Here is a 15,173-nt window from a genome sequence, read left to right as displayed (position 1 = left end):
GTGAAGAAAAAAGAATTGTGCAGAAATAAAAGATCTATCATTTATTCAATCAAGTATTTAGTCGACATGCAGTTTTGGATGTTAAATAATTCATGCTTTCACTAGTAGATTGCTTTCTCGTCATTTCTTTTCATTCTAAGGATACAAGATGACATTTAGCTTGATGCGAACGTCCCGTTTCTAAAGATCTAAGTATGTTGTGACTTTGGTTGAAAGGAGGCCCAGCATGCGACTCCCTACAAAGGCCTCAGTTTTTCTGTTCCTTGAGTCTTTCTCTCCCACTACCACCTTCTGTCTTGGATGATTAGATGGATGATTAGATGAAGAACTTCTCTTAATGGGATTAGTGAGCCTTTCCACCTGCCACAGCATTATGGATGAAAAAAGGAGCATCTCTTCAAAGTCAGCAGATCCCTTCTTGCGGTCTTAGAGCTACATTTCATTAGCTTAGAGGAGCAGCTGACACCGAGGCTGCAGTCGTGTATGTGTGTCAGGCATACATCAACAGAGAGAAAGGAGTGATTACTTGCCAGTGTGTGGGAGATTACACTGACACGGATTAAATAAAATATGATACTTTATTGATTGTTTGTAGTAAAACTCTTTGCACATCACATGTAGGTCAGGGGTGAGGGCAAGCAGCAGAACAGTTCCCTCGTGTTGGCAAGGATTCAATGTTTTGTCAAGTTCATTTCAGCGTTTCTTGCTGGCATGAGAGGTTGCGCTAATCCTCCAGTTGAAGGATGATGTCTCTGAACACGAGCCCACCCTGCAGCTCAAAAGAGGTTGTGTTGTCTAGCACTGGGTCTGTGTGGGTGCTGGATGTCTGTGGTCGACATCAGGGCCACCTGCAATCTTGCTCCTGTGAGAACCAGAGACAAACCTCTCCCCACCCACCCACAAACACACACATGCACACAAAAGGTGCCCCTCTGGTTTTGCGAATCACAAACAAGCCAACATAAAAACAAAACCGCAGAAACATACGCACTCACAGATACACCACACAAAGAACGGGCATCTTCTCCCATGTGTCTGACAAGTCATATTAGTAGATGTGTAAACAATGAGAAGTCCCAAGATGTGTCACTGGATTGGATAGTCTTTGTTGTCCCCAAGGGGCAATCTGGTTGGCAAACAGTAGTCAACATAATCAATACACAACCCATAAGAAAAAACATAATACATACAATTAACATTCAATAGTTATCACCTTAATAATGTTGCAATGAGCTATAAAAGAGCTAATAGTCTATCAGTTCTTTATTAAAGTGTTTATGCAATAGCAACTAGTCCCACAGCTGGTTTAGGAACCCATCAGCTGAGAGAACAAATGATCTTTGATTTCTGATTGATTTGGCCCTCCCACGGAAAGTGCATCTCCTCCCTGATGGCAAGAGTCAAAACTCTGCATGAAGGGCGTGTTGAGGGTCCGCCAGGATGGCCGTCACCCTGGCCAAGATTATTCGGGTTGGTGCCAACAGAGTTTTGACAAAGTTTCTCTCCCAGTATATTTTTGTTAACCATACCGTTGTGCCATGTCATGGTTCAATGATTAACGGGAGAGGAGGAATGTCCATACGTTATACAGATGAAACACTGAAATATGTTGATGTGCAGAAGATCAAAAATTTAAGCATTTTAGTTTTGATGTGTTCAAGTCAGCTAACCTTGTTTCAAAAGCAGGGGAAAGAAGGCAAGACTGAATATTAAATTACTTGTGCAGTTCACATTCACATTATATGTGCTTTACTGTAAAATTGCGAAGGTAACGTTACTGGTATTCTCTGTATTCCTTTGTTGGAATTTTTGTGGCATTTAAATATGTATGGGCTGCACTCTGGATCTGTTTTTGTGGTGTCTTGTAAATCCATGCATGCTTGGCATATTTATCACCATCATGTCTGAGCTATGTACTACTAATACTAAAAGTATTGTGTTGTGTTGTATGCAAGAAAGATACAGAGTAAAGGGACTTCTGTATTTTTACACAATGTTTATCTTAGCTCCTACACTAGCTTTTGCTTACTAAACGAGGCTCACATGCACATGTAAAATGTAAACAGAGAATGCAGCAAACTGAAGCATGTGTAGACCACCACCACTGTGGTGGCTTCTGTATACACTGCAGGCTCCCATTGCTCATAATTTCTATGAAATTCTATGTCTGGAACCAAGTGCCACATAAAACAACAAGACTAGCGGGACAATGAGGAACTGGTGAGGGATGAAAAAGTGGGAGGAAAAAAACAGAAAGTATCCTGGAGGGAAAATGAAGAGGCAGAAGGCCAGAGAGATGAGAAAAGACTTGACTATCTGGCAGCACAGAGCCATCATCCAATTCTCATGATGCATGCTGTTTGGGTTTAATGAAATTTTAGTTTGACTTGCTGGATTGATGGTAAACCTCCGCAGTAAACTTAGACGTAAACTTATTCAACATCAATCTCGAGTTTTTATATGAAGTTAATTAGTTAACTTAGGTTCAGGAGCAGGGCCACGCCTAAAACCACACCTCTAATCAGCTGACAAGTATATCTACACCTGGGCTATTCAACCGGCCTCCTCTGTCTCTGTTTGCTCGACCCACCCTCCCTTTCCCTTCCCTTCATCCACTCACCCCTTACCCTCTCATCCCTTCATCCCTCATCCCTTCACCCTTTCATCCCATCATCCCTTCCTATTCAACCCGGTGCACCACTCTCTCATGTCTCATCTAGGTACCGTCTGGGGGGTCAATAAATCACTCGAGCAAAACCTCTACCGAGACAGAACCCCCACTCTGAGTCTCAGCTGATTGCTCATCATGCAGCCTCCCAGATCAGCATCCAGATGGCATCCTTTCTCCACCACCATTACCCTCTACATCCATTTATCCATCTGTACATTCAGAACATTCATTAAACCTTTAAATGACATATTGTTGTGGCATGGTCCTTGCTAGTGAATCAGCTCTGGGTGCATCTACAGGAAACTAGAAACAGTTGTACACAGCGCCAGTGAACTGGCCTTTCTGTCATCCAGTGCTCACGTCATCTCCTCTGAAGGCAGCAAGATAACTCCGCACACAAAGGGTTTCCTGTCAGTCAGATAATCATCAAGCATCATACTCACGTCCTCCACCCTGGCAGCCGTGCTAACTGCAGGGGCAAGAGGCTAACAGGGTCACAGATGCTGATCCAGGGCCAGTTTTCACTTTTTCTTCAGGGTTGATATGACTAAGTGTGAGCTGACCCCCGATCTGAGTCAATAAGGCCATGAGTGGTGCGAACAGACGGGTCAGAGATCATCATACTCCATTAGAGGGGTTAAGCCAATGATGACCTATGTCTTTTTGGCCCTCTGCCACTACGTAGACACCAATATGTCATTGAGATCTAGGTAATATATACAGGTCTGAGAATAGGTTTGTCATTTACTTTGTAAAACATGAAAACATCTAACTTTCTTGACAAGTTAACACAAAATGATTTAAGTGTCAAGATCAGAAAGTCAAATTTCACCTTTACAACTGCAACAGTAATATCAGTGTTATCAGCCTGCAGGAAAGTGAACCACAGAGAAGAGAAAGTTGAAAGACGCAATTTAATTAATAATATTACAATAGCTAAATGAATTAAATATTACTTCATGCATCAGTGATTGAACTTGTGCACTGTAAGTAGCACTGTATGCGTGGGTGTATGTGTGTTTGCGAGTGTGAGAAAGACAGAAACCAGGTTACTGCATGGGGGGATTCCTTCACTAAAGGAAACTCCACTTTGCGCTGCATTCTCTTCACAATAAAGACATCATGGGCACCACAGCAGAGGTTGTTTTCATTGCCGTACAAGCAACTTCCATCCTTCAAGTCACACAAAATTGGAAACCTGGAAACTTCCACAGCCAATTGTTAACATTCATTTTACATGATAAAACAAGCTTACATACTTTGACATTTCTGTGCATTTAATTTGAGACTGAATTAGTTCTTCAAATTGTTCGTGCATGAAAATAAGTGGCATTAGGTGGTGCAGATCCTCACACCAATCAGGCTCACCACATGCTACCACGCACGCTGACAACAATCCCACACTCACACACCCACCTAGGGTTGAAAGCATCCCAGAGAGAAAGAGCCATGAGTCATATGCCTAACTGCTGTGAGGTTATCTCCCTCTCTGTCAACTCTACACCATGTGGTCTGGCCATGTTTTAAGATGCTGCCCTTTTCCCACTCTGACTCACCCCAGCTTCTCTGCCTAAAAAGGTCACACCGACAGCTCATAACTGCACCAATTAGGATCACTTGGCCAGAAACTGTAGTAGCTTCTCTCACAAATGTGAAGACCTGTAGTAATTATTGTAACATGTAGCAAAGACAGAATAATAGACAGAAATGTGAAGATCTTTTCCCCACCTTAGATCAGAAGAGATCAAAAGGTCAAATCTTTTTCTGATAAGGTGCTTTGGTGTTTGGCCATCAATGCAGAAAAAATCTGCCAGCTAAGTCTGAGAATTACTGCTCACTCAGTTTGGGTTTGAATCAGAAAAGTATTTTCCTCTGTAGTTCACTTATCACGTGTGGGATTTTTTGCTTGTGTGACCTGCATGTCGGTACATAGTTACACACCAACCACATAATGTGATAGGACCTCTGCAGCTGCTTTTTGCTTCTTGACTGATCCAACCACAATGTGCCACCTGTAGTAATGAACCTGCATAGAATGAATATCAGCATGCAGGCATAATGACAAAATCAATAATATTAGTTGATGACTTAGTGATGTTATTTGTTGTATTCCCAACGTGAGCCTGAGTCTGTTTAACATCCCAAAAAGAAGGCAGATTTTAACATCTTTCTCAGAAGATCTTGATCAATGATGACTTTACGGACCTATAGCAAATTAAAATGAACATATAACGACCTGTTACCAAACAACTCTCACATCACTACCTTGACCTTTCATAATTTCAGCAGAACAACAACAATGAGATTGCAAAATTATTGCGTAGGACACAGCTATATATTTCAGAAATTACAAGCATTTTACTGAGCAGCTGTGCGTGAAGTGCAACATCAGATTTTGAAGTGTTTTTTTTTATGAAAGTGCTGTTGAATGTTGGTGCAATGGTAGTTTTGAGGGTACTGTGGAATTTTTAAGGCTTTTTAAACCCGCCAGCCACAACATAATTTTGAGATTGAACAATTAATTGCATAAAGCAGATTCTTGCAGAAAGAAAACAAATACAAGTTTTTTGTTCTGGAGAGCTTTTGTAAGAAAATAACTATCACCATGATGATATGGCAATACTTCTTCAACGTACTTTCTCCACTGGTAGCTGTTCCTCACAATATTAACATCTAGGTGACAATAAAAGGCACATAAATGCAGTGAAATGTGTACTTGTTGAAACAATGATGAACGTCATTTGCAGAAAATACCCCCCTATTGAGCTCCACAGAACAGTTGCCGTGGTGACTAAGACCAGCTCTGTGCATCATGAAGCTCATGTTCAGCAACGGTTCTGTTGCACAGAGCGCCTGCTGCCTCCTCAGAGCACTGAAGGCCAAACTCCTCATCGCTGCACCACTTGACTCTCCCTGTTCTTTTCACTTTTTTGTCTTCACTGTATTATGTTCTTTCCTTTTCTTCTTCTTCTCTCACCCTGAGTCACTGCTCCCCAGGGAAATGAGGGGGGTAACCATGAATCATTCCTGGGGGTATGTGTGTGTGTGTGTATGTGTGTGTCTGTGTGTGTGTGTGTGTGTGTGTGTGTGTGCAAGCCTGCATGTGTTTCATGGATGACTGTGTGATTCAGGCGCGTGGGCTGTGAAACCTGAGAAGTGGGCAGAGATAGAGAGGAGCAGAAGCAGCACAATACAGTCAGTACAGGGCAGAGACCCTCTTCTTCGTCCCCTTTTTCTCCTCCTCTTGCCCTTGGGAGATACAACAGCTGCACCAGATCCAAAGCACCACCCCTTGACGGACACAAGTCTCGTTTATGATGGCTCATAAGAGAGTAAAGGCGCCACAAGTGGTGTGTGCATGTTACAGAAACACTTCATATCTATATGTTTCTGTTAACCAAATGTTACACCATGACTACATACAGCTATCTGACCAGTTTTTATGTTGTATCTGGGCATCAGCCCACTCCTTCCCCAGCCATGACAGAGCCGTTCGCAGAGAATATGTCCAGGTTGCACTTAGCCAGGGCAATGTTAATGTATCTTTATGGGGCAGGACAGCTGTCTAGTCCATCTTACACAGCCCAGGGGACAGCACAATTACAATACAGAGACCTACCTCTGACCTGATGACCCCTCAGCCAGCTACTGATTGACCTTCCACCTCCCATTGACAGTCCAGTGCGAGCGTGTGCTTTGAATAGGGGGGGAGAATGAGGTGGGGGCTTTCTGTCTTCACTACTCAATGTACTATATACTGATGTTCCAGTCAGTAGATAGAAGTCCTAAGCAACTGATAAACTGTATTTTCAGGGATTTATTCATTTCTTTTTGTTGTCTGAGCAGATCTGTCTTACGGATTTTCACTTTTTTCCAATTTACAATTAGCTCCTCTATTTCTGTTATGCATTTCACTTTTACACAGTAGTTTCCACCATAGTAAAAACTTAATGACGTTGTGATTTTCAGCATGCACTTTGATATTTTAAGGTACATAGTTATTGATTTTGTTACTTTATTGTAGTGGAGTGGAGAATACTCTCCTAAGCCATAAAACAAAGGACAGCTAAGTAAATGTTATGCAACTGGGAAGCAGTTTTCTGAGCACAACATCACAGCAGCATTTGTATGCATTTTCTCATCTAATTCAACTGATTAGCTTTTCTTCTGAATGTGGGAGGAAACTCAGCTCAGATAAACAGATAAACCCACACCAACATGTGGAGAATATCAAACTCTTTACAAAAAAACCACTGTGCCCCCTTTCCTCTCTAGTTATCTGATCTGCTATGACTTTTGATATAGTAAAAACAATTCTGACTATTGGATGGGAGATTTTGAAAGAATGTGGTATGAGCTGAAAAAAGTGTGTGAAGACTTAAAGCAAACAGAGCAGGGATTGCAGTGTTTCTGACCTGCTGTCTGATCGTGCTGCATATTGAATAGAATCATTATTTACCATAATGTTGTGAAATGTAAAATACTATGGAAGTGAGTAGGCATTTTCACTACACGTGTTTTTAAATTTTTTCAGCACTGGTCACTTTCTCCTAACCTAATCCTGCTCCATCTGAAAGACCAACGTTTCTTTTTAGCAATTCCTGTCAGTGGTTATCTAGTTATCAGGCAGTAAATATTGGGGCATTTGTGGTGACTGCATCTGAATCATAACTTCAATAAAGCTGATTCCAAAGAACCTCTTAGGCAATGCATGTTCTTTCCCTAAGGCATGCTCATGTAAAGTTCGATCATGGCTCACAATAACACTGCAATCAGCTGTGCTTCATTTGGCAACCTTTTAAAAAGGCATCTGTTCTACATTGTAAATAACAAATAAAGAAAGTTAGCTGCAGATAGTATTATATAAGAACTTCCCATATTGAGAGTGAACAATATCACAATGTTCTCTGACCCCAAATCCAATTTGTCTTAACAAAGAGCTTTTTTTTAACATGTGTTACAGGCACATGGCTCACTTAGACAGCTTGTTCCACTGGGTGGCTATTTTGAGAGTCCCCCCACTGTAAATAAGTTATAAAAGAAAGGCATGTGCACTCACAGGGACAAGACGTATCTTATCCAGTTGATCCAACTTCCCAATTACAGTACAAGCAAACTTGCGCACCTTTTCAACTCTGCAATGTGTGCACTCTTCAATCACTGCAAGCACTCTCCAAAACCACTGCAAAATGGTCAAATAGTTTTCAGTTTCAATTTCCAGTATTTTGCTGTTAAAATGGCTAAATATAGTCTTTATTGTCATCACTTAGGGATATGAGACAAGTATAGGTTCTTGGACACAGAGGAATATGAAATGCTGGTAATGTTTAGTTGTTACTGTAATAATGCAAGTGAACAGACGAAAAGAAATGGCTGTGCACTTTTACTGAAACAAATCATGGCCAGCACGCATTAGAGGGAAGAGAAATACAACCTCACAGTGCTTTCTAATAGCTATTGATCTCCTTTGCTGCTGTATTTGGAGAACGTCATTAAGTGTGCCTGTGTGTGTGTGTGTGTGTGTGTGTGTGTGTGTGTGTGTTGTGTGTGAGTGTGCGCGAGTGTGTGCAAAAATATGTATGTATGTATGTATAACTGTGTGTTTGAATTGTGCATGTACGTAATTGGCCTGGATGTGTGTCTGTCTGTGTGTGAGTGTGTGTGTGCATGGGAAAATTTGTAGGTGTGTACGTGTGTGTTCCTGTGATCTTTTGACAGCCTTGGCATGGGGCACCATTACAAGGGCCAAAGCAGACAAGCAGTGTTACTCTAGCCTTGTGTTCTATTCTCTTCACTCTGGGTCAGAATGTCCTGCACAGTTTTCTTTGTTCCATTTATTTACCTCCTCTCCTCCCTCCACCTCCGCTCACCTCTCTCTATCTCTCTCACTCTCTCTAAATTACCCCTTGCTGTGCCTTTTTTGCCCCACATGGAAACCAAACAGGAGACACAGAGCCTGGGTGTACTGTCTGTGGGCTTAGCATGTTTGTAAATGCTGTGCACATGCGTATGGGGGTGCTTGTCTCTCACTATTGTTGATGAAAAAGCATGCACATAAACTGCAAACAGAAATGAAAGCCCACCTATGTCAGTAAACACCTTCCACTTTCTGTGTGGGGGAGGTGAAAGTATTTGGTACATGACATGGGGGTTTTTTGAACACCGGGCCACAGTGAAAGGGTGCACCGCTAGTATCCTCATGGGATCTAAAGGGACATTTGTATCAATGAAAAGTAAAAAGGCATGCAAGCAGAAAAAGTGAGGCTTTACTGTAAAGAGGTGCCCCTCAGCAAGAAAAGGTCACAGGGGATTAAGTAATGATTGAAAGTCAAATTCTGAGTATTCATAACTCTATTCTCTATTTCGAGTAAAACTACCATCGGAAAAGCACCCCTTATCGCAGATGTTTAGGGTCTGCAATCTATAATTATTCTCTGCAGGTTAAGGCTGCACTTGACATTTATTTTACAGTGGTCTGCCAGAAAGAGCTTTGAAAAGCAGTGATTGGAAATGTTCTTTTACTTCTGACACACAATATAGCAGAGTCAGACAATACACCGACTACCTTGGCGGACTGAAGTTTGACACCGCTGTTTGTTATTACTGTAAGTCTGAATTCTCTGCAGTGTACAGCATGTCTCCTCATCATGTTCTTGGTTTGCATGCATATACTGTAAACAGGTGGCTTGTGTCTGACTGTTACATGCGGCAGATGAAATGGGAAGAATCCATAAGCTCTCACACCCCTTTCCCCCCTCTGTCCCTCAGTGCTTCTCACATATAGAAAGGTATCTATGGTGTCCATAGATACCTTCATGACCCATATCTGCTTAGTTCATAAAGTCACTGCTGGTTGTTAGTGTTAGTATAGATGAAACCATAGGAACTATTTATTGCGCCCTGAGGATAACTGAGCTCCTGTTGTAAGCACTGTTTCACAATGACCTTTATCAGGTTAAATTGGATTTTCCCAACTGTGCAAAGTGAACATTAAAATGATAGATCTTTGCTTAACTGATGTGTTAGGGGGAAAATAAGAATCAGATCAGTTTTACCTGCAGGCTTAAGCAGCCTTTGGTCAAAAAGAAAAAAGATCACCATAGTTTTAGCAGATTTAGCAAATTAACTTTGGACTGTTGGCATAAAACCGAGGCAGACAAGATAGGTGAAGTAGTAAAAGAGGGGAAAAGGTGACAGTACTAGTGGGGGGGTCTTTTCAGAATGCCCTGTGCAAGAGGTTGCCCTTCAGACAGGAAAGGTGATAATGTACTGAATGTCACTGGAAAGACATGTTACATGAGCTATTATATAACAAGCCCCCCCCCACCCATCTGTACTAGGAGTTAAATGTTGCACTCAGGGGAGACGAAATTCATGTTCGTCAGAAAACCACAGTTTGCCCTTATTGTAGTACAATGTTTTGGCATCCTTCAGATTTATACCAACATTTCCAAACTTAGGCAAGCCGCTTCCGCAGCCAAGCAGTCAGCAGGCCGGTGATGTCACTGCGAGACATGCCATTGCTCCAGAGCTGGACGGCACTGGCATGCTGCTGCATACCAACACCACATGCCCCCACTCCATAAGGCAGAGCGGATCCAGCTCCAAAGAATACAAATGCAGATCACACCCTGTGTTCTCTGACTTGTCCTTCAAAGTCAGGTGACAACATGTGACAAGACAATGACGGCATAGTCTCACTTTCACCCCTGACCTTGTCATGTGCTGCAGAGAGCTTGATCAGATCTGTTATAGGGGTTGTTGTGAAAGGCTTTACATTTTCAAATGCAATACACAACGTGCTATCAGTCATGTCACATGAGTGCGGCTCCTTAAACACGCTGTAATAGATCATGTTTTGATCCTGGCATGTTTTTCCCGTATCGGTTTCAGATAAACATCTATAGTGAAACATGCCGTTGTTATTAGCCAGGAAAGTGTTTAGTAACACTTGCTGGGAGAAGCAGAGCTGGGAAACCCATTAGAGGCTGATCCATAATTAGCCCATCAAACCAGGCTTGAAAACCACTGCAGACCTCTTGAAGACACTAATATAGCCCTCTGCACTTCAGTGCTAGCGTGAAATATCAGCAGGCAAGACATGATGCAAGGAATAGTAACGATATCAGCTTTCCCAATGAAATGGTGAAAACATGTTCCAGAAAGCCCTGATTTAGCTCAGGTAACTCATCTGATTACCAAGCATCTGCTGACCTCTGCTGGTCAAAGTGAAGTCAGTCTCCAGTGCTCATAAAGACCAAGCCACACACCCAAAACATTCTACATTTGCAAGTTGATCAGCTGAATACATTTCTGGGAGCAAGATGAACAGAATGCCACAATTTCACCATTGAATTCTAGTGATTTTAATAATGGACTCTAGCCTTTTAAATCCAAATAAAAAATCTATGATAAGTCTCAAGAACCATATACTGTAACATCGCAATAATCAATTTAGTTGGAAATTGGTCCAGTGACATACAACTGCAGTCAGAAGGTGTGGTGCTCAGATGTCTTCCTGGAAGCACGATTATGCATCGTGTTGTGATGGGTTCTGGCCAGCAGTTCTAGTAACGATATCCACATCAAAACGAGGAGTGATTATTTAAACTGTTGTGCTGGCTGTTGTTGTCACACGCTTTCCCAGAATCCTCCAGCCTCCTAAACATTAAGTGTTGATTTATGGCAGGCGGCCGACTTTCAAGCAGCCAATTGTAGAACAGCAAAGCCTTTTCCTCTCCATCGGCTGATATTTCATGCTCTCCCTCCTCCCCCTTGCATTATTGGAAAGGAGTGCTGATTTTATCAGGAAACGGACGCTTTGCTGATAAGCTCTTACTCAGCCAGGAAGAAATTCACCAGGTTTCATTTCTACATTATGTGGGCAATGTATTTGTCAACAAAGGCATTCCCAGTCTCTTGTATAGCTCAGTAGTCATTGTTTCTTCTTTAAAGTACTTGAGTGCAGCACGCTTTCTAGTAAATTGAAAGCTTTGTGGTAATTTCCCCAGAAATACATTCATATAGACTTTGCTGGCCACACTCAAGCAAACTTCTGTATGTTGCTGAGACTAAGTGTCTTCCTTCATTTCAGCTGATATTTCTTGTATTCTCATTCCTGTAAGATCTTGTACTACACTGGAGGAGGATGCTTGGACCCAGCCAACAGAATTTATTAATGAATAATTCATACGTTCCAGTGTATTTGCAATCATTATCTCCTTCTTTCAGTCTGCAAGCTCAAAGAGAAAAGTGCTTATTGTGTCTCAACATTTCAATTATTCTAGTTCCAAAAAATCTGTTTTGGCTAAATCTTCCATCTCTTTCTCTAAGTAAAACAAGCGTCTACAGCCATGGTAGCTGCTCCATGAGACTGTGCTTAGGCACAATGGTGCTTTGAGCTAAAAAACTAATGTCACAAACTCACAACGACAATGCTAACATGCTGATGTTAAGAAAGTAATATGTTTACCATTTTAGCACTAAAGACAAAGTACAGCTGAAACTGATGGAAATGCTGTTAGTTTTACAGGTATTTGATCGTAAACCAAGGTACTGGACAAATTGAAATATTGGCCTGATGATTGTATAGCGAAAAAATAAAGTTATCACCAAAGTGATTGCAATTTATCCCGAGGGGGATGTGAGTTTCTGTTTCACATTTCATAGCTATCCATCCAGTTGTTGTTGAGACATTCCACATAAAACCATAAATGTGGACATGACATGTGGCACTATGAAAAGTCAGGGGATCACCAAAGTCAGTATGCTTAATCCTCTGGGAACCGTGAAAGTCTGTACAAAATGTAATGTTAATTTATCCAATGGTATGTTGGTGGTGGTGATATTTCAGTCTGAACCAAAGCAGTGGACTGACGGACTGACCAACTGTCATTGTGTGGCTGAAAACATGTTCGTATAACCTTTACCTAACCAAATGTCCACTTACTATTGGGTAGTTTTTGCTAGAATCTAAAGTGATGTAATGTGTTTCTTGAAAGGTGAGCACACTACACATCTCCCAGCAACACATTTTGAAAGGGCTAGACATCATCTGTTTGAATTATTGGTTTTCCCTTCTAATCCTCCCCTTTACATTCAGAGAGTGGAGCAAATTTGTAATTGGAAGAGAACATTTTGCCAGAAACAATATGGAGGAATTATTATTGGTCCATGGTTGTGTATGAAAATATGTGTAGAGCACTTGGATTCATATGTGCTAATTGATAATGAAACAATATGCAAAGACTGTACAAAGCTCTCCTTTTGCTCTTAATTAACTTTATAAAAAAATTACCCAGAGACTGAAGTCATTCCCTTCAAACACTGCAAATGTTAGTACAATGTAGAATATAGACTCAAACTTAACTGGCCTTGTAATCTCTGCCGCAAATGTTAACGTTTTCATTTACAGTAACCCATTGCACATCACTCATGTAATATTTGCTCAGTGGTATATTACTGCCATCTACTGGTTTTAAGATGACACTGTTAGTTTAAAAAAAATAGATTTGTCTTGTTGAAAGAAATACAATCTGTTTTCAAGTTCACATCTGTCAGAAGAAGGTTTAAAATTTAGGGAGGCTGAGCAGTTCCCTTGCATACTTTCCTCTCTCTCTGTGTCTGTTTCTGCGATAGTCTGACTGTCCATTTATTATGTTAAAAATCATTCCCTGGTGCTGAGGTTATTATCACAGGGTGTTCGCGGGAAATGTTGGTTGCCAAGCCCAAGGTGGGAAGCTCATTCTGGGACTAGTGCACTTGGTAAAACATATTCGGCTCCAAAATCATCTAAACGCACAAGGACCAGTCTGCAGATGGCTGACCCTGAGGAATAACATGAGAGTGAGAATATATGTCCTGGCAGAATGTGTCAGTAGACATGTTGGCTAATGGTCTATGCGGTCTAGTATTATTTGAACTGTTGGCCTGTTCTCTTCTTTTCACAGTTATTTAGTCATGTCCCAGGTGACTTCTGGCTTCTGCTCTACATTTCTCAATGTAAAAAGAAATATAGTCAGAAATGAAAGGACATTATGGAATAGAAAGAGAGAGAGGAAGGTATGTTAAAGGCTTCTTTCTGGATAGAGACAATATTGTGTTTTTGCCAGTGTCAGCAACAGGTGTGTCGCAGGAACAGGTTCCATTGGTGCGTGAATGCCCTCACAGAAACACGTCAACAGCACATCAATAACACACACACGCAAACGCACCAAACCGTGTTGTCAGTTCCACTGACAGGAAACTGTAATACCACATGCTTCCTCTCCCACGAAACCTTGCCACTGAACCCGACCACCCAGTGAGAGACACTGCAAACAAGCACCAGTTCATATGCACAGAGACTTTTCATCAACAGAGTCTAGTCTGTGCTTGGATGGTACAGTGTCCTGTTTTTTGCCATAAATATAATTATTTCTATCGCACTCAGTAACTGAATAAATACTTTTATTTACATCTGCAGTAACAGATTCTTTTATCCAGCTGGGTCAGTGGAAACAAGCTGTGAACACAAGTCATTAAGGTGAACTTGTCAGCAAACAGTAACTCATTCACACAGCCTGCAGGTACAGAGCAACTTCAGATGAACGTAAAATGTAATGAATGTCTAATCTCCTTTTAACTCTGTTTTCTTTAACTCCACCAACTCCTGAGGGAAATGTCTGGCTCTTTAGCTGCTAAATGCTCCACTATGTTCACCAGCTACTTGTTAACTGTGTCTGTCTGTTGTTTAGTGCAGGGCAGTTAGTGTACAGTGTCTGTTTTTAGAGCATTTTCACTGACAACAGCTGCCTGCCACGTAGTTTATCAGATATAAACTTTTTATTAAACAAGTAAGTCATTCACAGCAGCATTTGAAATCAGTTATTTGGGGAAACCCTGGTGGCCTGGGGGTTTGAGGCACCGTAAACTGCATCTCTTGTTCGGGTTCAGCTGGGGGCTTTTGTTACATGTCATTCCACCTCTCCACTCTGGGCTGTCCAACAGCAGCATGAAAAACAGCTGACATCGGCTGGTTTACTGCTAATGATTTACTATTGTGAATGAAAACATGTATGCAACTTGTCTTTAACTGTATGGATTCTGGGCCATGTGGTAAAAACTGCCCCTGCATGGTTGTTTCTGTTCGAACATACATATCTTGGCCACATGAGGGCAGTCAATGTTCTAGGGATAACAAGGTAATTTAAGACCTTGCCACACTGACTTCCCACAAGACCAAAAATCCAGGGTGCCAAACCAAAGATATACTGTATAACAAATATAGACTGAAGCTGTGAAACAGGTAGTTAATAGCTGAAAAAAAATCAAGCTAATTAGGAAACCTTTGTTCTCTTCTTTGATGGATATCTAAATATGCTGACCAGCCATTTTTACACAAAAGACATTTCCTCTCTATTAATTAGGACTGTACATTTAAAGGAAACATATTCTCACGTTTGCGGCTTTAAGCCAGTTTGAACCAGCTTTGAAAATGCTGAATGTAAAATCATGCAAAAAT

Source organism: Micropterus salmoides, unplaced genomic scaffold (genome assembly GCF_014851395.1).
Source record: "Micropterus salmoides isolate LMB-PRFRI ecotype aquatic unplaced genomic scaffold, ASM1485139v1 Ms_hic_scaffold_7, whole genome shotgun sequence".
In the NCBI taxonomy this organism is placed as follows: Eukaryota; Metazoa; Chordata; class Actinopteri; order Centrarchiformes; family Centrarchidae; genus Micropterus; species Micropterus salmoides.
Note: the sequence above shows the minus strand (reverse complement) of the source record.